The 22,551-nt window shown below is 44.4% G+C and overlaps 1 long non-coding RNA gene across 1 annotated transcript in view; it reads left to right on the forward strand.

The window, feature by feature from the left end:
- LOC138528414 (uncharacterized) overlaps window positions 1-22,551 on the forward strand; it is a 384,004-nt gene that overhangs the window by 322,978 nt on the left and 38,475 nt on the right. The gene's annotated exons all lie outside the window — the stretch shown is intronic.

A 22,551-nucleotide genomic window follows, 5' to 3' on the forward strand; every position in this document is an offset into this window, starting at 1 on the left:
TGGCTATAATTTAGAATGAAAGCCCATGTTTTCCAAAATTAGCCAAAATATGAGAGCCGCTCTACTGAGAATGAATGCAGCTTAAATGGTCTGATGGATAGAAAGTATCCACTAAGGGTGTCTTCAATTACATTGTTGCCTACTGTGCCTTATCAGAGGAGCAATATCAATTTGCATACCTGTCTGGTCTCACCCACATGGACAGTTCAGCACCAAAATGCTTGGCATTTCTCAAGATCAAAAGAAACAACATCAACCCTTGTTCTGACCTTTTGGGCTTCATCAGTGAGGTGAAACAGAGGCTCTCATGGCACAGAGGGCAAGTGGATTACCTTTAATAAATTAGAATGAAACCAAAAGTCTTCCAGCATTAGCCAAAATAAATGGGGGGGTTCCCTCTACTGAGAATGAACTTGGCTTAAAGAGCCTACTCTGTTGGAAGGTACCCACACAAGTCTGCACAAGTCAGCAATCAAGTTTGTACACACTGCTTCTTATCATGGAACCCTCACAGAGAACAGGTTATTTGGCCATGTGCCTTTTTAGTGGAAGGCCTCCCACAATTCTGGTAAATCCGGAACACTTTGGCTTTCTCTCTAAATTAGAAGGTCAGTCCAGACGTGGCCGCTAGCTCTATGCCTAGGAAAAACTATCTTTTCCTCAATGATGACAACCAGCAAATCAGAAGCATGTGCCTGGAGTTGCTGTTCCTACTCTTTTCAGAAGAGAATTGCCTAGCATTTTGGTGCTGGTCTGTCCTTGTGGGTGGGACTACCTCAATGATTTTGCCAAACAAGACAAATAAAACTGCCTGGGATTGCTATTGGTACTCATAGGAGAATTACCTAACATTTTAGTGCTGGACTGTCCTTGTGGGTGGAACCAGAATTATATGAAAATGGATATTTCTCCTCTTTCAAAGGTACATTCAGCTAAAAGGTGGCTGTAGACCCTCCTGTGAACAGGTTATCTGGCTGTGTTAGTTCTCTGCCACAATTATGGCAAATATAGGACTGTTGGAGTTTCAGCCTAAATTAAAAGGATAATTCAGGCATGGATCCCTTGCTCTCTCTGCTTGAGAGACACAACTCCACCTTACAGATGATATGCCAAACAAACAAAAGCATGCGTCTTGTCTTGCTGTTACTACACTTGTTCTGAAGAGAATTGCCCAAATTTGTTGTGCTAAAATGTCCTGGTGAGCAGGACCAGATTAATATGATGTGAATTCATATTTAAACACTTTAGTTCAGAAAATGGCTTCTGACAAATTCATCTCAATCCTATGAATTCGACAAAATGTGTTTTTCTGACTTGAATACTGTAACTACATTAGAATTACTTATGTTTTCCTGAGAACAACAAGCAAAATCAAAGAAATTAGCTGTGACGATTGAATCCGTGTTTATAATTTACATTCCCATGTCATGAACTCAAGTCCGACCACGTCAAGTGGAAATCAGCTGGACTGAGTAATCACTAATAACTTAAACACCAGTAACTTTGTGACAACACCCTGTATCTGGTCTGATCATTATACAGTCTCATTCGCACTGACTATGACACGCCCAAAACAGAAAGATGTCAATGGGCCTCATTACGAGAATGGAGATAATGAAAAAAGGAAGGCGGAATGGTAATAGCGGCATCGTTAACGGGTCCGGGTCATTACGACCCGACAACCCGCCAATACCGGCACTACCCGTACCATGCCCCCCAATACCGGCATGGGCGCGTACACGCGCCCCTTCGGGGAGCAAATACCGGCATGCCGGTAATTGGAGGACATCACAACCCACGTGGGCATGCAAATACCGGCATCCCGAAGGCGTTAATCAAGGGCTGCACGATGGTGGCCATACAGGCATCGCGGACCACCCGTAAACAGCAATCAGCAATCGAGCCAGCTGCCACAGGTGCACACAATCACCACAGGTGGACTCAATGGAGTCTGGCCCAGTATAAAAGGAGTACACCCACACACCAAACCCCTTCCTACACCAAAATGCTACCACTAGCTATTGCAATCATGCCACTGGAGGAAATGCCTATACTGATACAACTACAGCAACAACAGCAACTACAACAACTACAGCAGCAACAACAGGCAGCACAGAGGAGACACAAGAGGAGAAGGAGGGTGAGACAGGCCCAGCAATTACGACCAGTGCAGCCAGTAGTTCCTCATAGGCAGCCGCCAATCCCTTGCATCAGATCCAGTCCATTCAATCTAACCCCTGAGCAGATCCACACCCTGTACCGGTTGGACCGGGACACCATCACCACCATAGTGGAAATGATACACGACGACATTGTCAGCCTGATCGAAATATGCACTGCCATCCCCCCGCTACTAAAGGTGGTGTCTGTGCTCCACTTCCTGGCCACAGGCACCTACCAGCACACAGTGGGCCAGCTGCATGGCATTTCGCAACCACTATTTTCACGCATGCTGGACCAAGTGCTGGATGTCCTCCTGAAGCATGCTAGCACCCACATACCCCTACCACGGACTGCACAGGAAATAGCCAACACCAAAGTAGACTTCCATGCACTGGCAGGCATGCCCAATTGTATTGGTGCCCTGGACTGCACCCATGTAGAATTGGTAGTCCCCCATGCCGTAGAGGCGGTGTACTGCAATCGCAAGATATACCACTCCATCAATGTGCAGATGGTATGTGACTCCAGCAAGATCATCACACATTGCTGCGCCCGATTTCCCGGATCAACACATGATGCCATGGTGCTGTGTAACTCCACGTTACCCCGTCCCATGGAGCGACATTCTGGACCACATGCCTGGCTGCTTGATGAGTTGCCTGACTGGCCCATGGCAGTGCATCGGCGTAGTGATGTGTTGGGATGCACACCCCACCTGGGTGGGAATGGGGGGGGGTGAATACTCCACCTGGGGGGGAATGTGGGGGATGCATACTCCACCTGGGTGGGAATGGGGGGGGTTGCATACTCCACCTGGCTGGGAATGGGGGGGATGCATACTCCACCTGGGTGGGAATGGACGGTGAGTGGAGAATGCACGCAGAGCTAATGACACCTGACCTGAACGTGCCAACCCCAATATTACACATCATTGGCACACATCTGACCATTTACACATATCAATGACCACATGTAAGACGCACAACCTGCCCAGCATGTGTATGTCAAGCAATGCATGACTAAACAGGATTGCAACTGTGCCAATGTGGCTAGTGTGACCATGCACAGTGTAGTATACACAGCATAAATTGGAGGCTAAACATTGTCGTACAACCACAGTACATCCGCCTCAGCATGCATTATTTCACACTGCATCATCTATTGAAGGCCACACCACACCTCATAGCAGTATAGAATGCATCTAGATAATATTTGTGCATACGTACAGGGACATGTGCATGTCCACACCAAATAGCTGCGGGCATGACTGTGAATCCTGAAGGTGGCAGCTCAGAGTGACACACACCTATTTGTATTTGCTTGCAGGTGATGGAGGATATCCCTTGAAGCCATGGCTACTTACCCCTGTGCGGAACCCGCAGAACAGCCATGAAGAGGAGTACAATCAGGTTCACACCCATACCCGTGTTGTGATTGAGCAGACCTTTGGCCTGTTGTAGGCGCGGTTCCGCTGCCTAAGCAGGTCTGGTGGAGCACTCCTTTATAGGCCTGAGAAGGTGGCAAAGATCACCATGGCCTGTGTCATGCTGCACAACATGTGCGTCCGGAGAAATGTACCACTGCCACCTGACATTGACATGCATACACCGGGTGAGGATGATGAGAATGGAGACGGAGGTGAAGCAGCACCCCTGCCAGTACGTGATGCACAGGATGGCCATGCAGTACGCCAATCACTGATTCACGAATACTTCTGAACCACAGGGACTTTGATAGACATGTGTCAGTGACACACTGGGTCCATGTGGACATGCACACAGGGAATGTTGGGAGTTGGGCACTGAACACTGTCATACATTAAATGGATACACACAAAATGAACATTGAATGTTTTTTCACACAACTGGTGCAATGATTCAAACTGCAAAAAGGTGACACCCCCCCCAACCCCCAGTGAACTTCAAAACCCCCCCCAGTAAACTCCCAAAACCCCCCAGTGAACTCCCAACCCCCCCAGTAAACTCCCAAAAACCCCCAGTGAACTCCCAAACCCCCCAGTGAACTTCCAAACCCCCCCCAGTGAACTCGCAAAACCCCCCAGTGATCTCCCAAACCCCCCAGTAAACTCCCCCTAATGCTCCCATTCACCCCCAACACCATCTGAGCCACTCCCATAGTTCTCCCACACTATTTGCAGGACTTCTTGCTGTCCGGGGGCAGCATTTCAGTGTGCCTCGCACTCCTTCTCGTAGGACACACAGGGCTGGGGGGGTCCAGAGGAAGTGGGGACAGAGGAAGCAGGTGTGGTGGCTGGTGAGGAGTCGGTGGAGATTTCCACGCCTGCTGCAAGTCGTGGCCGCTGCATGTGCAGCAGGATGGATGTCAGTACCTGTGTGATGGCCCCCAGACAGTCTCTCATCAGCACTGCCGAGGCATTGACTGTGGCTATGTTGGCCGTTATGGCGGCTGTGGTCCCCGCTATGGCTGTGGCTATCTCCCGCCTGGTGTCCTCGCCATCCGCGATATATTGGCGCAGCAGGTCCAACATCGACTCCTGTCGGGCCTCTACCCTCGCCAGCCGTACCTCAAAGCTGTGGTGGGTGCAGCAGTGGTCGAGGGTGCTGTCACGGGGCCTGCATTATCAGTGCTGTCCTCAGGGATGGGGCTCAGGTCAGAATCGTGCAGGCAGGGATCAGCACTGCTGTAGGTGGGTGAGGGCTGAGATTGGGACCAGGGGGTGGACACAGGGCTTGGGGTGTGTGGACATGCCACATGCGTGACTCCTTCCTGGTCCACATACTCCTCCAAGTCATCTTCGGTGGTGGCCAGTGGTTCCTGGGCCTCACCTTCCACTGGTGTAGGTGTGGCCAGCTGGGTGTCCACAGTGTCAGGCGCACTGGCTGTAGGTGTTGGCATCTGGGTGTCCACAGTGTCAAGCGCACTGGCTGTAGGTGTTGGCAGCTGGGTGTGCACAGTGTCAGGCGCACTGGCTGTAGGTGTGGGCTGCGAGGCTGCCCCGGAGGTGGTGGTGTGGGTTGTCGTTTTCTGTGACCGGGACGTGGATGCCCTCGTGGTGGTATCCTGGCTGGCATCTTCTCCATCGGTGCCTGCGGGGGGTAGAAGAGATGCAGGGCATCGGTGATGGTTTTACATGCCAGATGCATTATATGGTGCTTTGGAGTATTTCATTAATCATGCATTCATGTCTTACAGGTGTGTCACACAGGGTAGTATGAGGGGGCATTTGGGCATTTGCTGCATGGCAGGTGGCATGCTGTTGTATTGGGGTTTGTGTGATGTATTACATGGGCACGGTCCATGTGTGTTGGCTGTGTGTTGGTAATGGGATTGGCACTCAGCATGCATTTCAGTGTGGCAGGGTTTGGCCCTCCATCTGGACTTCAATATGTTCATGTGTGTGTTGGGGCATGCATTGCCTTGCCTAGACTCTCTTCCACATCACTTGTGCTATGTCATGGTTTCCCCTACAGGGATCTGCAGGGTCACTCACCTCCTTCTGCTGATGTTGCCGCACCCGTGTCCATCTCCTCAAATCCCTCGATGGACTCCAGATTGATGAAGGTGCTTGCCGTCTCCTCCCAGGTGGTCAGTTTGGCAGGAGAGTGGGGACCCCCGCCTGTAGCCATGGCCTCCCTCCTGTTGCTTGCAAGCATATTACAGACCCTGAGTCGAAGGTCATTCCACCTCATCTTGCAATCCTTCACTGTCCGTGGGGTGGTTCCAACAGCGGAGACCTTGTGGGCTACCTCCTGCCAGATCTCCTTCTTGCGTCGCTGCACCTCACGCTTCAGGTTCTGATGTTTAATCACATCAGCATGTGCGGCAAGGGTGTCTGCAAGCATGTTCAATTCTGCATCAGAAAAGCGCTTTTTCCGCAGGCGGGGGATGGGGGGGTAATCTTCCAGGTTGCCTTCGACATGGTGTAAGTATTCACACTGGTTTCTCCTGTAAACAACTGTCGGTTTTGGAGGATTGCAATGGATTGTGTTTTTAAAGCTGGCCGCCGGCGCATTTCCCGTTCCGACGCAATGACGTTACTTCCGGGTCTGGTATTACGAGCTCGGTATTGGCATGTTGTTATTACTGGGTCAGTATTAAGGGGTTCCTCCTAGGCGGAGGCGGTATCGGCGGGTCCCATCATGGCGCTATCGGGGGGTTGGAGGGCCTTTAGCGACATGCGGTATGGCCATTACCAGCATGGGGGTTTGCGCGTGCTTGCGCACTCGTAATCACCCGCTATTAGCAGCATCATACGAGCACGGACCCGCGTAATGAGCCCCAATGAGTCAAAGAAAGTCTCATGTCAGAACTTTAAGAAAATAGAAAGATCCCACCTAGAGCAATGCATCAAGGAAATTCTAACAGGCCTAAAGACAGAAGACACATGTGAGGTTATCATTTCTAAGTATGAACAGCATATCATGGAACTAGTGGATTTAAAGGCTCCACTTCTGATCAAATCAGTTAGACCAAATGGGAAACATCAAAAATGGTTCCACACTGACCTATCGGTCCAAAAGAAAGAAAAAAGGAGAAGAGAATCCAGATGGCTAAAAAATCCTACACAAGCCTATAAAGAAAGATGGAAGGAGCTGGAAAAAGACTATAAAAAAAAACATTCTTGAGGCCAAGAGCAATTACTACAACGGGCAAATTTGTTGTGCCTCAAATGCACCCAGCAAACTCTTTGAGATACTGAAATCCATTGAGAAACCTGCCCCTTTAACCCACACATTCATTCCAACTCAGGAAGAATGCAATAAAACCCAGGTAGCATTCATGAATAAAATCTCCAAGGCAAGGGAATCAATAATAAGTGCCCAAGTAAAGAATGTCAACTCTGAGCAAGCCAACTCGGAACAAAACATCACTAAAGATTCCTCGGAACAATTAGAGAAATTCTCCTTTCATGAGATAACAACAGAAGATATGCTAAAGACATTTGCCTCAATGAGGCCGTCTCCAAAATAATCCTCGACAATGCTGATATATTCGCGCCTCTGTTCACGCGAATAGTAAACTCCTCATTTTGGGATAAAACAGTTCCAAATAGCATCAAAAAGATGACAGTCACCCCGTTGGTAAAAAAGCCCAATTTCGACCAACGAGAACCAGGGAACCTTAGACCGATTACAAATTGTAATTTTACCCTTAAATAATAGATATGGTCGCTAGTGCGCAATTTCAAACCCTTGAAGAGGCTCATGAGATCCTCCATCCCCAGCAGTCAGGGTTTCGTGCTGCACATAGCACTGTGACGGCTATGCTCGACCTGCAGTCGCATATGCTGCGCATCATCGACAAGGGCAAGGCTGGGTTACTTATTCTTCTCGATCTCAGGCTGGGTTACTTATTCTTCTCGATCTCAGTGCAACTTTTGATCGCTTAGATCGCAAACTACTCCAACAGGCACTTGAAAAAGTAGCCAACTGCTCCAAGGAGGCAATTGGCTGGTTAGTGTCTGTTCTCGCTGTCAGAAAATCCAGGGTACACTGAGGAGAAAATTCTCCCGGGAGTCCAACATCTTCTGCAGAGTTCCACAAGGAGCAAGTCTATCCCTGCTCCTTTTCAATCTGTATTTCAGATTCCTATGTGAAGTTCTGGAGAAAATCAAGACCTATTTCACAAACTATGCTGATTATATGAAGCTAGTAATAGAGCTGAGTCGGGACTACACTAAAGATAGCAAGTCAGTATCAGATCCATACAACATTATAGAACTATGGATGGACCAAAACTCGATGTGTCTGAATAGTCACAAAACTGAGTTGATGACCTTCGGCTCCCACCAGGCACTATCTCCCTCATACAACACTTTTAAGATCAAAGACTCGCAGATCCAAGTAGTGAGCAAAGTGAAGACCTTGGGTATGACTTTAGAGGCATCTCTCAACTCCGAGGCTCAGGCATCATATGTGAGTAAAAATTGCTCATATTATCTTGGACTCCTAAGAGCAATTAAACCCCTCCTAAATGAAGCCAACTGCACTACCATTGCAAGAGCAACCATCTTATCGCGCCTGGACTATGGCAACACACTCCTGCTTGGGGCCAGCAAACAATCTATGGCCAAACACCAACTCATTCAAAATAGCACAGTGAGAATTATTAAACAGAAATCTAGGACCGAGTATATCACTGAGGCTAGGAGGGAACTTCACTAGCTCAAAGTAGAAGACAGAGTCCTCTTTAAATCTATGACACTAGTCCACAAATGCCTGTATGGAAAAGCACCGGCATACCTAAAATCAAAGATTGTCCGATATTTACCAGCACGGACGCATAGATCAGAAAGTTTGGGACAGATCGTCGTTAGACCACACAAGAAAACAAACGGCTTAGGCCGAGCCTTTCAAACACGTGCAGCCCTCAACTGGAACAGTCTGCCATTAAACCTAAGACTAGATCCTAATCATTTATCTTTCAGAAAGAGTCTGAAAACGCATCTGTTCAAATGAACCGAATCCCTTGATGGCAACTTAGGTGTATCTGTCCCCCCTGTTGCTTGGCTTGCCAAGTGTCCTGTCTGATATGTAATTCCATGTTTGTTGCCTGTCTCTATGTTGTGCCCCGATGCCTGCGGGCTGTCAGCGCCATCAAAATAAACAAATATAAAATAAAATAAATATGCTCTCTATCCCATTATTCCCCCGCTCGCAACTTCCTTCTGCCCTGGATTTCCTTCTTTTGTTCTCCCTGATTCCGCCCTGAATTTGCTTGCCCGGTTGTTATCCTTGCTGCCGCTGCCTTGCTCCTTGACATCGGATCACCTGTAGAAGGGTTTTCTAGCTGAGGAGGGTACACATCTTACAGAGCCTCATGTACCAATTCAGGATGTCGGATATCTATTGGGATTCATTTGAAAGCATCTGTATCAGTCGTGCCTGCATTCAGGTCAGTGCTTGCTATAGCTTTTACATATTCATGCCCCCTCACAGTCCCCGTCCTGCGCCTACTCCTGTGTGGCCCATAAGATGTATGCTCACTCCCACCAACGTGTGATAGTGCATGCTGGGGGTATTGAAAATGAAACATATTCCATAGAAGCCAGCAACAACAAAAACAAAATGGACAGAGTCACAGCAGTAAAGTGAGGTTTTGTGGGACAGTCCTCTACACCAGGATTAGAACCAGGGACATCATTTGGGGGTCGTCAGGGGTCACAACTGCGGCCCTGAGGTCTTCCTTGCCACCCCTAAAAACAAAATCAAAAAACTTTTTTTATTAAATGGAAGCTTCTGGGCTTTGGTCAGTGCCATGTGACTCTATCTTTCCGGTGTGGTTGGCTTTCTTGTTCAGGGCTATGCTATTAAAAAAAATAAAAAAAAACACTTCAGGGGCTGAGTCACTGATTTAGTCTTAAATGCCTCAAATTCACAATGCAGACACAAACTTCAGAATTTAGAGTAGATTAAGCATCCTTTTATTTTGCTTCTGGTAAATTGCAGTTATAGCATGTTTTTTACTGCCGTTGCTTCTGTTACCATCATCACAAGACATTCCATCTCGGGATCCTCAGTCACTTGACAAAATCCTTGTGCCTAAAAGCTTGTGTACAGTGTAGAATTTTTTGACCATGGCACATAAAGTGGCCCTTGATTTCATTGTACCACAATTAATGCTTTGTTGTAATGTGTCTATCTTTCCTATCTCCCTGGCACAGGAGGTTTGTTTCAATGTATGAGGTAACAAATGCCCAGAATCTGCAATGCCGTGGGAGTTCGCTGCTTTCCCTGCGCTATTCTAAATTCTTTAATACACAGTTATGAACCTTCCCAATGGTATGTATTTTGCCAACCTCTGAACCCTGAAAAGTAGATCCACGCAGCCTTGACAAGTGGCCAATTTTGCACCAGACGTGGAGATGAACTGGTCTCCTGTTAAATCTCAGTTACCAGTTTAAGGGTATCCACTACAGAGTGTAATTTGCTTTCTGACTTTGAGAATATTCAGGCATGTAATTGCTCATTTTACTATAGCCGGTAATATAGCTCCGGGGGTTGAGTGATCACTGCTGCAATGCATGTGTGATTTGCAGGTTCGAATCCCGGCAAGGTCAACTCAGCCTTTTTCCTTCTTAGGTCGATAGATGAGTACCAACACAGGTTGGGTGATATTGTATGTATATTTGTCTCTGGAGGATAGCTCAGCGGCAACATGCTTGCCTTGGAAGCAAGATGACGTGGAGCAACACAGGTACAATCCCCGGGTCCGCGCTTAGGTATTAAGCATGTTATAAATAACGTATCATATCATTTGTCCTATATAAAGTGCTTAACTGTAAGTTTTTTATATAATAACAAATCACTATCATTTGGCCTTGGACGTCTGCTTGCATTCACAGTGATCTTGTAATATGGGCCTATACACACTGATATTAATGGTACATGTGGTGATCCATTCTTGTGTGAAATATAAATCACATTACAGTGATATCATAACCATATTTTTCGTAGTGTGCTTAGGAACAATGCTATGTGATGCCACTTCCTGTTGTGTCGAGGGGTTAACGGTCATGTTCCTTTGCTTCCCGTGATGTCACTTCGGGGTGGAGTCAAATTATATCACTCTCTGTGATGTCATCATAGGTCAAGGGTTGTGTGATGTCACTTCCACTACTCCTGGAATTTTGGTGAAATGACGTCCCTGATCAGAACAAATTATTTTTGATATATATGAAAACAGCCATAAGTGGAAAAAGAAACCATACTATATGCATAATGGTCTCTTGGGATCAAACAATATCTGTTAGCCCAGCATCTTGATTAAAGTCTCCCAGTTTAAGGAATCGAAGCCTTTTAATGCAAAATGTCTCCATAAGAGATAGTCATTCCTTTTTCTCTCCCAGGCTTGGTTCTTTGCTGACAAGTGCTTCTCTTTAGCTTGTGTGCTTTCAAGGATGTTGTGTTACACACAGCATCTTATCACTCTCCAACATACACGTGTAAGTGAAAAGCAGAGGATCAAGCTATCAGATACTATAGTCACTGGTTAATCCTCATGAAACTCCTGATAAGGCTTCACTAAAGCACCATTAACCAAAATAAGGTGTGCTCTTAAATGTATACATCCCGCGACATAGATACCATTGGGCCTTACTTTGTCTATATGCTTGGAGTTGTTACATGGTAAGTTCTGATTTTAAGTTCAGCAACCACATGCCCTCTGCTTCAATTTTAAGGGGCTATTTTTTCATGTAGCCAAACCTGCGACAGTGGGATTGTTTTACCTTGGCAATGCCACCTAGCAACTTAGTTATATGTCAAGTGGGAGCAGTCATGAATCTGCAGGAAGCAGAGGATGCTTATCAGACAATATTTCATGCCTTTCTTTCTTTATTGCCTCTTATCTATCAAGTGCATTCACATCCTTTCTTTCAATTATGTGAAGATAACCTTTCAAATGCCCAAATACTTGAATGTTAGGCCTCCATTTGCAATCATTATATTGTTTCTCATATGCAAAAAAAAAATATGTGCAAGTCATAGAAATAAAGACTTTGGGCCTCCTTACCAGTATGGAGGTAGCATGCCGTTAATAAGGGCATGACTGCCTCCATACCGGGTTCCTGTACTGGGTTCTGTGAATGAGGAATGACCGGGTCATTTCGATCCTTGGAGGACCCGGTAATTCCTCATGCACAAAACCATTCCCCATTCCCATTGAGCCCATATAGGGCTCAATGGGAATGGGGATGGAGCTAATAGCGGGCCCGTTAATAACGAGCCCGCTATTAGTTCCTTGGTCCCTTTACGTTTTACCAGACGTCTGTTCCGGGTCCCGCTAGGGGACCTCGAAATCAGGCATCCCGTAATTAACAGTGCCGGTCCCGTACCGGCACCCTTCATTACGGGAGCGCCTGACTCGTAATGAGGCCCTTTGTATTATGGCTAGGCAACAATTAGATCATTGGCTCACTCTAAAGGCAGAACACGCTTTATTTCACACCAGACAAGCTGACTGGGAATTTGGAGAAAAGACATGTTCTCTGTTAACTAATAGACTCAGGAAAATGGAACAAAATAAGCAGTTGGGGCCTGATTCATGGAATTTTCTGCACGCTACAAAATTACTTTTCACTTGTGCAAAGCGACTTTGCACTGCCAACAAACACCCTGATTCATGGGAAAGTGCAAAGTGTATTTTTTGCCGTGCAGCACTGCAAAGTATTCTTTGCAAGGCTCCACTCTGATTCACGCAGTGCAAAAAAAATAATTCCATGAATCAGGCTGTTGATGTGTATACTAAATGAAAATGGAACAGTATTGACCAAAAACTAAGGGCCTGATTCATGGAACATTTTCCTATGGCACTGCACCATTATAAAACACTTCCATGAATCAGGCCCTAAGAAATTACTAATGCTTTTAGGGAGTACTACAAGGACGTATACAAATGAACGGGTGCTGGCACTGAAACAGAAATCGAGGTGTTTGTAAACGGACTAGGTCTGAAAGGGCTTACTTCTAGTAGAGGCAGAAATGTTAGACTCCCCATTATTAAAAGATGAAATACTGATGGAGATATTGAGTATGCAAAGCATCAAGAGTCCAGTTTAACTCGATGCTTATGGGAAGATTGTAAGAAGTGGAAAAATACCAGAATCTATGCATTTAGTCTTAGTTACACTTATTCCAAAACCAGGTAAAGTGCATACCAATTGTGCAAATTACAGGCAAATCTCACTTATAAAGGTAAATGTTAAAATAGTGGCAATGATTTGTACCATTCGATTGAATCCTATAATTCCCTAAGTAATACACATGAATCAAACAGGATTTGGTAGAGTCTGCAATAGTCATAATAAAATGCGGGAATTAATTAATGTTATCTACACAAATATACACCCATTGGCGGCAGTTAGCGGAGATGCGTAACAGCCTTTTGACAAAGTTAATTGGACCTATCTAAATTTTATGCACAGAAAAGTGTGTTTTGTCCCTACATTTTTGAGTTTTTTCTAAGCCTTATACAGCAGAGCAAAAGGCACAGGTTCTGGTTAACGGGCTGCAGTCTTCTACTTTTGATATTCAATGTGGGACATATCAAGGCTTCCCTTTGTCACCCCTCCTGTTTAATATCTTCATGGAACCACAGCCATTCGGCTGGATGTTGAGGTATAGGCCATTAAATGTGGTGAATATACAATCAAAAGTATAATTGTATGCAGATGGCTTATTAGTACTTATTTCAAAGCATGATCATTAATATGGTAACTAATGGACATTTTCACTAAATTCGGTAAAATATGAAATTTTAAAGTGAACATTTCAAAAACAGAAGTCTTTCCAATTACAAGGATGAGTTATAGGAGTAGATTTCCTGACCGGGAATTCGACTGGGCTAAAGAAGGTTTCAGATATTTAGGGATCTCTGTGACAAAGGGAACAATACATCTTCTGGAGAATACAATTCAGATACAACTGAGAGATATTGCTTTGGAGTGTAAAAGGTGGACTAAACTGGGCCTTACTCATTGCAGGAAAACAAGGACATTTAAAATGACCTTACTGCCCAAAATACTCTACTTATTCATTGTGCTCCGACTGCCCTTTGCCAAGAAAGTGTTAAAGGAAATACAAAAAGTCTTTCTTGATTTTCTGTGGGGGAATGGATCTCGACCCCGGATTCCAATGTCAATTCTTTTGCGGTCAGTAAAGTAAGGTGGTTTTGGTTTCCCTAATATAAGGAAATATCACACTGCTTTCTCCCTTCGTAGTCTCCACTTTGGATTAATACAATCTGATTGATAAATAGAAACCTAATAGCACCCATCCCTTTGGATTGTCTTTTATGAACAGAGAAACACATGCGGATCAATGTAACCTCACCTCCAGTACAACATGTGTTGGGGGGATGGAGGTATGCTAACCAGGTTTTAAGCAGAACATATCTCCTGGATCTGCTGAAAGTTATATATTGAGGTATCCTTTTGTTGGTTTTAGGAATGAATGCATGCGAATTCGATTCAACCTATGGCCTACGAAATACATAATGACCAAACGTAAAATAATTAATCAGAATGCGAATGTATGTAGGTTTTGTCGGTCTCCTACTAAAAAAGAGACTCTGAAACATTTACTGACAGAAGGTGCTAGCCTACTTGGGCTAAGAGTACATTATTTGAAACACATTCTAAAAGCCTATAGAGGTATCGCCTCTGACATATTATGGTTGATGATCCATAGTGGGTATCTCTTACGGGTGAGAATTGCTGCAGTAGGGTTCCTACATGCCCTGAAATTGTAAACGTCATGATTCTGTTCTGTCTAACATTTAATCTGTTTTTTCTTCTCATAATCTTACCCTTCCTTTTTTTTCTTTTTTTTAAAACTGTATGGGCCTCATTACGACCCAGGTGGTAAGTTACCGCCCCATTCCGAGGTTGGCGGGGCGGTAAGTCCCCAATCCCCATTTACCCTTCCCCATTCCCATTTTTGCCCCATAGGGCATAATGGGAGTAGGGAAGGCGTTAATTACGCCACCGTAAATTACGGTGGCGTAATTAACAACAAGGTCCCTTAGCGCCATGGATTTTAACACCTGCTAAAAGCAGGTGTTAAATCCTCCATGGCGCTAAGGGACCTCGGAATAAGGCGGTAAGGGTCGGCGCTGTTTACGCCACCGTAAACCCCTTACCGCCTGGGTCCTAATGAGGCCCTATGTCTTACTTGAATTTGTCAGAAATATGATGTTTTATATACTGTTGGAAATTTGTATGATGAAGTATAATTTTATTGATTGAATGTAAACACTTATTTTAATATTTGATTTTTGTTTATATAAATATTGTAAAGTTGGAAAAATGTCAGCTAAAACAATAAAAAAATAAAAATAAAAAATAAAAAAATTATATCTCCTATCTGAACAGTCGTCTATACGGATGAACTCTGCCATTATGCTTAATGACAAACAATTGAATTGGTGATCATGGCAAGCTGCTGGCATCTGTAAACCTTAACCGATTCGACATGGGAAATCACTGGTGAAATTTGGTTTTCTGCATTTCAAATACAAATTTTATAACTCTGTGATGACAAGGTATAAAACACGATCTGGAGTGATTGCGTCCATCCTCTCTCCTTTAAATGCAAGTATTCATAATCCCCCTAAACTACATTCTAGCTTACAGAAACAACCTCTTGCAGTGTCAATGATTTATAGATGTCTATCCTGTGATTCTGCTGCTGGAATAATCAGGGTGAGTAACCTGAGGGCGTCCTCACTTCTTTTACCCCGGTATCCTCCTGGTGGCCGAGGCAAGGACTTCGCTTTTGGATTCTGACCCTGGGGGTGGATATACGAGGGTGGATCACCTGGGTGGAGAGAATGTGGGGAGTGGGGAGAGGACGTCCTTAAGTGAGACATGGTATCCATCATTCCCTTTTCAGTAAACCCTTTATCCCTCAATCCTTTATAGGCTATTGTCAGCCCTTTCCCTGTTCTTCCCTCCAAACTGTCCCCCCGGAAACACCAACTCAAAATTGGGACGAGGAGGCGACCAACAAGTAAGACACGTCCTCATTAGATTGATACAAACACATATCAGACACAACACAGAGTTATACATACTTCCTTTATTAAATCAGACAGTCCCAAACACCACTCTGGTACTGAGATGAAGAAGAGGGCAATGGAGGTATACAGGTGGAACAACCAGGCTCGTCCACCTAATGGGTTTTGCCATAATAAGGCAATTAGACTTAATGACCCACACCTGGGGTCACTTAACACTCCTAACGGATATAATGCTTGCCACATGGAAGATGGGCTGGAGAGAAGGGAGCTGGAGACCCAGGTGCCGGGAGCTGTGTCAAGCAGGAGAGAGAGAGAGACGCAGAGGTCAGCTGCAAGAGGGTCTGTAGGTCCTGCTACCTTCCTTATAGGATCATCACAGCAGGAGCTGTGGCACTCCCACGAACCCCAGCTGCCGCAGGAAACCAGGAGAGCAATCCATGTTCTCTGTGGCTGCCACAAGGGAAAGGCGAAGCTTTGGGAAGTCGGAAAGCAGAACGAGGAGCTTTGAGAGGCCTGTCTCGAAGGACAGAAAGCAGAAAGGAGCTGCCGTGTGTGACCGTTGAGTGCAAACCAGGGAAACATTCATATCGGGGCACTCTGGGAACTTGTAGCAAAGCCCTTTTGAATACGGAACAAATGGAAAGTCATTGCAAGTACTTCCGAATGCGAAGCAAGTACTTTTAAATACCCAACAAACTGAAAGTTATTCTAAGCACTTTTTGAATGCCAAACTTTGTGAATGCTGCATAGAGTAACAAGCAAGATGAGCACGTGTGAGTAGAGTGAAAGCAAATTGGTGCATGTAGCAGATATCACGGAATGCATTGTCTAAGACATTAGTATTGGCATAGCCCAGAGAATACCAAGAAGGGTATGAGATGAGAAACCAAGTATTGGCCAAAGATAGAAGAGTTCAAGGAAATGCAGGTTAAGAGGAAACCTGTATTGGCAAGAGCCAGAAGAATACAGAAAAGTGTAACAAAGTGCATGAGTATTGGCAAAACCAAGAGAATACCAAGAAGGGTATGAGTTGTGTAGCCAAGTATTGACCCAAAGCTAAAAGGGTTCCAGGAATTGCAGGTTAAGAGGAAACCTGTGTTGGCAAGAGCCAGAGGAATACAGAAAAGTGTAACAAAGTGCATGGTGGCCACCAAAGCCATGGTACAGTGCCAGAAGAATATGGCACTGGGGAATCAACTAAACATCACTGTTAAATGGAAGCAGTGGCTAATTGTTGATGGAAGCAATCAAGAATGTGTATCGGTTTTGTGACCTGTAATGGGTGGACCATGTGGTCCAACAACTGTACCTGGACCAAGTGCCTCCTGTGTGGAAAAGCCAATGAAACTTTACATAAAGAAGCTTGTGTTTTTCAACAACCTTATATGTGATTTTGAAGTCAAGAAACAGAACTTCCTATTTGAACTGGTGAAAAGAACTGATATCAGATGAGCTGGGAAGTGTCCCAAGGAACTGTGTTGTTTGTGAAAGCGGAACGATTTGAACTCTTCGGGACGGGGACCCTGATATCTTCTGAACTGTTTTGGACTTGGGGAAGGGGAAGCTGATCATAAACCAAGAGGTGGAAGAAATTTTGAACTTTCTTTTGAACACTATTACTTTTCATGCTGACATCCGTACCCATTCTATACAGTTAATTACTAGGGCAAGTATTGGTTTTGGACACAGACAGATATTTCATTTGGACTTCCTGACACAGACTATCCTTAATTTTCTTTAGGTAGTGAAATCCCACATTAGCATAGGGCAAGTTAGGCCTAACTCCATTGGGTCTTTTGAGTTAATGACACTTTTGGGAAACAATTTTGAATCTGTTGTCTGTGTCTACTGCATGATGCCTTTACACAGGCCAAACAAAAAGCCTGGGAAGTTGAGATAGAACAAAGGATTATGGAACAGAACTGGATGAAGCTTTGCTGAAATAGTCTGTAATTTAAAATTAAAGTGGACCTATGTTATGCTCAACAGAGGATTGTTCATGGTTTATACTGGTCACCGTGGAAGATGAAGAATGCAAACTTCAGTCATCGTATTTATGTTGGTTGTGTAAATAGGAAAAAGACACATAAGTACAAATGTTCTGGTCCTGTGATAATATTACCCACTACTAGGATGAAGTTCTTCAGCGATTGGACATGATATCTCATTCAACATTATCATGTTCTCCACTATTTTGTATATTGGGTCTTTTGCCAACAAATATGGATTTGCCTACTAGCGCTAAGAATTGGGTATTCAAAGCATTAATCATAGGAAAAAAGTATATACTAAAAAGAATGGAAAAATAGTGAACGACTGAGGTGTGAGGATTGGATTCAGAGCATGATGATACTGCCTGCTAAAGAAAAGGCGTCATACACAAAGAAGCACATGCTAGATGATTGCCAGCTAGTGTGTGAATCTTTTAATTAACTGTACATTTAATGTCTTATTTTTCTGTTTAATAGATTAATATATAACATTAGTTCATCTTGGCTTGGGACATATCGCTACCCCTTCCCCCTTTACTCCCATTGCTACCCCTGTTCGGTCTACCCTATTAGGGAAATATTGTTTCATAGAACCAAATGATTGTAAAATGGTAAGCTTTGTGATTTTGTTTTACAAACTAAAATTGTAGCAGAGTTCAGTTATGTTTAGGTGATTATATTTATGCAATTTATCTTATATTCTTACCATTGTTCGGAGTTCCTGAAAGTAGTTTATGGAGTGTGTTTGGGCATTGTTTGAATTTTTTGTGAAATGCCCAATAAATTATAAATACAAATATATTATATATATTTATAGCCATCCAAATTGTGCACAAACATTCAAGGTTGGGTCTATAATGTTTTGCAAATTGTTTTTGCAGATTTGTGAAACAGTACAAAAGTTATGTCAGCTAAAAATGCTGAGACCCCCCTAATGCTGCCCCTCTTAAGAAAATCCCACCACATTTCGCAAAAACATTCAAAGTTGGGTCTAAAGTCCTTATGCAAACTTGTACTCAGATTAGTCAAACGGCATAATATTTATAAGCCGTGCAAACATTTTGGAATCCTGACTCTAATTTTGCCCGCTCTTAGCAAAACAGCACTACACCTCACAAAAGCATTCGATGTTGGGTCTAAAATGACATTGCAAAATATTCATGGATGTTCTCGAACATTTGTCAAGTTTGCAAACATCCCAGCAATGTCCCCGAACATCTGTTCGTGGACTTCGGAGAAGAAAAAACACTGGATTTCTGGCTTTTTCTGGACATATCTCATCCCATCCTCATTACCCCTCACCTCCCCAGAGAATGTTTCATTAGTTTGATAAGTGTAATGTTGTGTTTTTTAATATGTTTTTACCGTGACTACGGGCACAGTTTGCAAAACCAACATGGCGTCTTTCAAAAGTTTTGACGCACCCCACATTTTTTATTGACCATTCAGCGGGTGTGTACGATGCCCACGAACGTTATACAGCTCTCTGATTGCTCTAGAGGTGTCCACGGACACTGAATCAGGAAGTGAGTCTGCAGAATCAGATATCATATTTTATTTACCCTACTTTTTGCCCATTTTTTAAATAACTACTGGACAGATTTACACCAAATTTGTGAAAGCACGCTTTCAGGACCAAGCCGCCACTCCTTGCACAGGTTTGGTGCAAATCCATCCAACGGTTTGGGCTGTAGGTGTCAGCAAATTTTGTTTTCCATTATGTCTATGAGGCTTTCAAAAGTGTAGAGACTCCCCTATAACTTTGCCCTCACCCCTTGATGAAACCACACCAAACCTCATAAAATCAATTGGAGGTAGCCATATACTTTCTTTGCAAAGTGTGGTGAGGATTCATCAATCAGCACCAAAGTTATAAGCAGCCCAAAAACGGCGCTTCCTATTGCTTGAACACCTTAACCTATCACAGGCCCTGTAATATATATAGATCATCACATTTTTGAAGTGTTTCACTGTTTGGCATCTTCCCATTAAGCATAGCTAGTGGGCTCTATCTGGCTTGTGTGCTACTCTTATCTGTTCTTTCATCTGCGTTATCTGCTTTCTGTCTGCTTACTGCATATCCTATTGCCGTTTTTGCTCAGTTTTCTTGCCCCATTGGATCTGCCATCTATATGCTTGTAATATGTTAATCCTTTTTTTCATTTCCTGAAATTACTTAGTTTGTCTGCACATCTTTCTGTTTTCCAGCTATTTATGGCTCTTCTTATTATCTGCCATTAACTCCATCTGTGAGGATCTGCCATCCGGCAATGGTGCAAAGCCCTGGCTTTTTTGATTTTTATTGAATAATAAAATAATGCGGGTAGTTCCATCTCAGAAAGAGTAATCTGCTGATCTGATTCCCCTTTCACCAGCTCCATGCCAAAAACATAGTGTGTATCTCTGGTCTGCTGCATCAGCATCCCGAGTCACAGCACCTTTCTACCTGTGGCACTGAGCAGATGCAGAGGTCACAGATGCCCATGTGACAGCGGCAGTGACAGAAAAGTCTCTGCCATGCAGGGCTGGCATTTACAATATGCACCCATGTCCCCAAATGATGATGATCAAATGTAGCCCATGATGGTGGCAGGACAATCTCTAAAATAAGCTATGCCTGAGATAGGCCTAGTTCATGGTACTACTTATGATCACAGCTGCCACATTCCAATTGATGCTGCACATGTGTCTGCACCTGTGAGTCAGTTCTGCTGTGATGGATGATGTGTATTTTGGTCATCTGGGTGTAGCCCGCAAAGGGGCAGTACAGGAACCTGGAGGGAAGGATCTCCTCTTTGATCTGTTTGTGAGGGCAGGTAACACCTTCTGCCTGAGAAAGCCACATAGTAGGCAGCTGTCCTGGGCATTAAACGAGCACCCCCTTTCAAATGAGTAGCCTCACAACAGGGTGCTGCATCTCTAAGGCCTTTGTCCTCAGTGAGTAGGGAAGGGGTGGGCATATGATAGGCAGGAGGGCTCTAGTCAATGGAAGAAGACTTCCTTGATCTTGATTCTTACTGTACCTCTCTTGCTTTCCTTTCCACTCGACTTCCTATGCAGCAAAGCACTTTGGGTGTGACATCAGAATAGCAAAGTCCACTCAGTTCAAGAGCAGTGATTGGACAACTAAAGCAGGCTAGCTTTAGTCCAATCACCTGAGGACTTTGGACTTAAAAGGAAGGGGTCTAACACCCCTTCCTCAGATTTGCTCAGATCCTCTAGGATACTTTAAGGCAGCAGATTTGTTCTGAAAGACTCATTGGACTTCTTTGGGAAAGTTGCAAGTTTCCAATGCCTTCGGCCTGGGGTGAAGAAGGAATCATCCAAGTCAGAAGAACAATCTGTTGCCTACCCACTCCCAGGGCACACAGGGAGTGACCTTTGCTGTGGATCAGGATCTAACACTCTGCGTCAGTATCTCCTGTGCTGGGAGAGTAGACCCTGAATGGAACCATTTTATCCTCGAGCCCTCCTGAGTGGGCCTCACAGCAACTGGAGGACCAGACCAGTCAACTCTCCCATATCTAACCCACTGCACCAGTCACTCCTTGTTCACCAAACCTGGAACAAGAGGGACGTTTCTGGCGCTGCTTGCTGCGTTCCTCCACCACTTTGAATTTTCTTGCACTTTGAACCAGCTCAACACTGCATTGAATACTAGCTAAAGCTCATCACCTGCTAGGCCTAAAGCAATTGCTCAACGCCGGGACCCAAACCAAAATCACTGGAGAATTGCACACTGACTCGAACCAAGGGTTACAACGATTGCCCGACCCAGCTAGCCCTTGAACTGTTGCTGCATCAATCAAACATTGACATAACCAAGATAACTAAGATCAGATGTCTGTAAAGATTGGGCTCAACCTCACCGAGCTGACATCTTACACTCTTATTATTGAACAATACTTCGGTGGTGTGTAGCCGCAACTGTCTTTAGACGTGACTAGAGCCCCCCGTCACCAGAAGTCAAAACACAAAACGTTAATGTCCTTGACGGTTTGCGCATACATCAATGTCAAATTGCCCAGTTGGCATTATTAAAAATTAGCCGGATACTGTCTCGATCTCTTCCCTTTTAATGATATTGCTTTGGTGATATGTCAACATGTGTTTCGACCCTCACATGGGGTCTCCTTCAGGGCTATCAAAGCCAACAATCATGACATAATTACAAGGAACAGAACAATTCAATGGAATACCATTCAATTTCCATATATAATGCAAAAAATCATTATCCATACCATATCAAAACTAAATGTTTTGGCATTGAAAGAAACACAAGTCATAATCATACATTACCTAACATGTTTGCAACAGAGGTTCCACCAACCCGTGACAGTGACCGCATTGTCCAATGTTTATCCATAATGAAAAGAAATAAGAATGAAAATACCTTAGTTTCTTGTCTTGTTGGGGGATCATAAATCCCACCTACATTCACACCCCTTCACCTATGGTCTCACCCTCCCATTTTGGAGTTCCCTTGCTCTGTGCCCAATGCTCCATTCCAAGCCTTATTACTACCACCATTGGTGTATGTGCACCACAATCGGGCTCCACATTGCGATAAAGAAAGAAATTACAGTTTTGCACCGTTGAGTTGCTGACTAAGACAGTCTGGCCTCCCATATTGAAGATATCTCGCAGTGCCCAGGCACCACTGAATAGCCTTTTAGACAAAACTTCTGTGGCAACAATATACAGTCGAGCCAACTTTAAGATGTCGAAATGGCATTCAAATGTGTGCAAGTTCCAAGAACGTTTGCACACTGCTCCTGAACCACACAAAGACAAAGGTGGACAAGTAGTGAACTAGGTGGCAGTCCGAGGCACACTAGGTAACCTGATCAACAGGCCTTACCTTGGGCGCTAGGGATGGGTTCCATCCCATTTCCCT

Source organism: Ambystoma mexicanum, chromosome 7q, assembly GCF_040938575.1.
Source record: "Ambystoma mexicanum isolate Mex_15411 chromosome 7q, UKY_AmexF1_1, whole genome shotgun sequence".
In the NCBI taxonomy this organism is placed as follows: Eukaryota; Metazoa; Chordata; class Amphibia; order Caudata; family Ambystomatidae; genus Ambystoma; species Ambystoma mexicanum.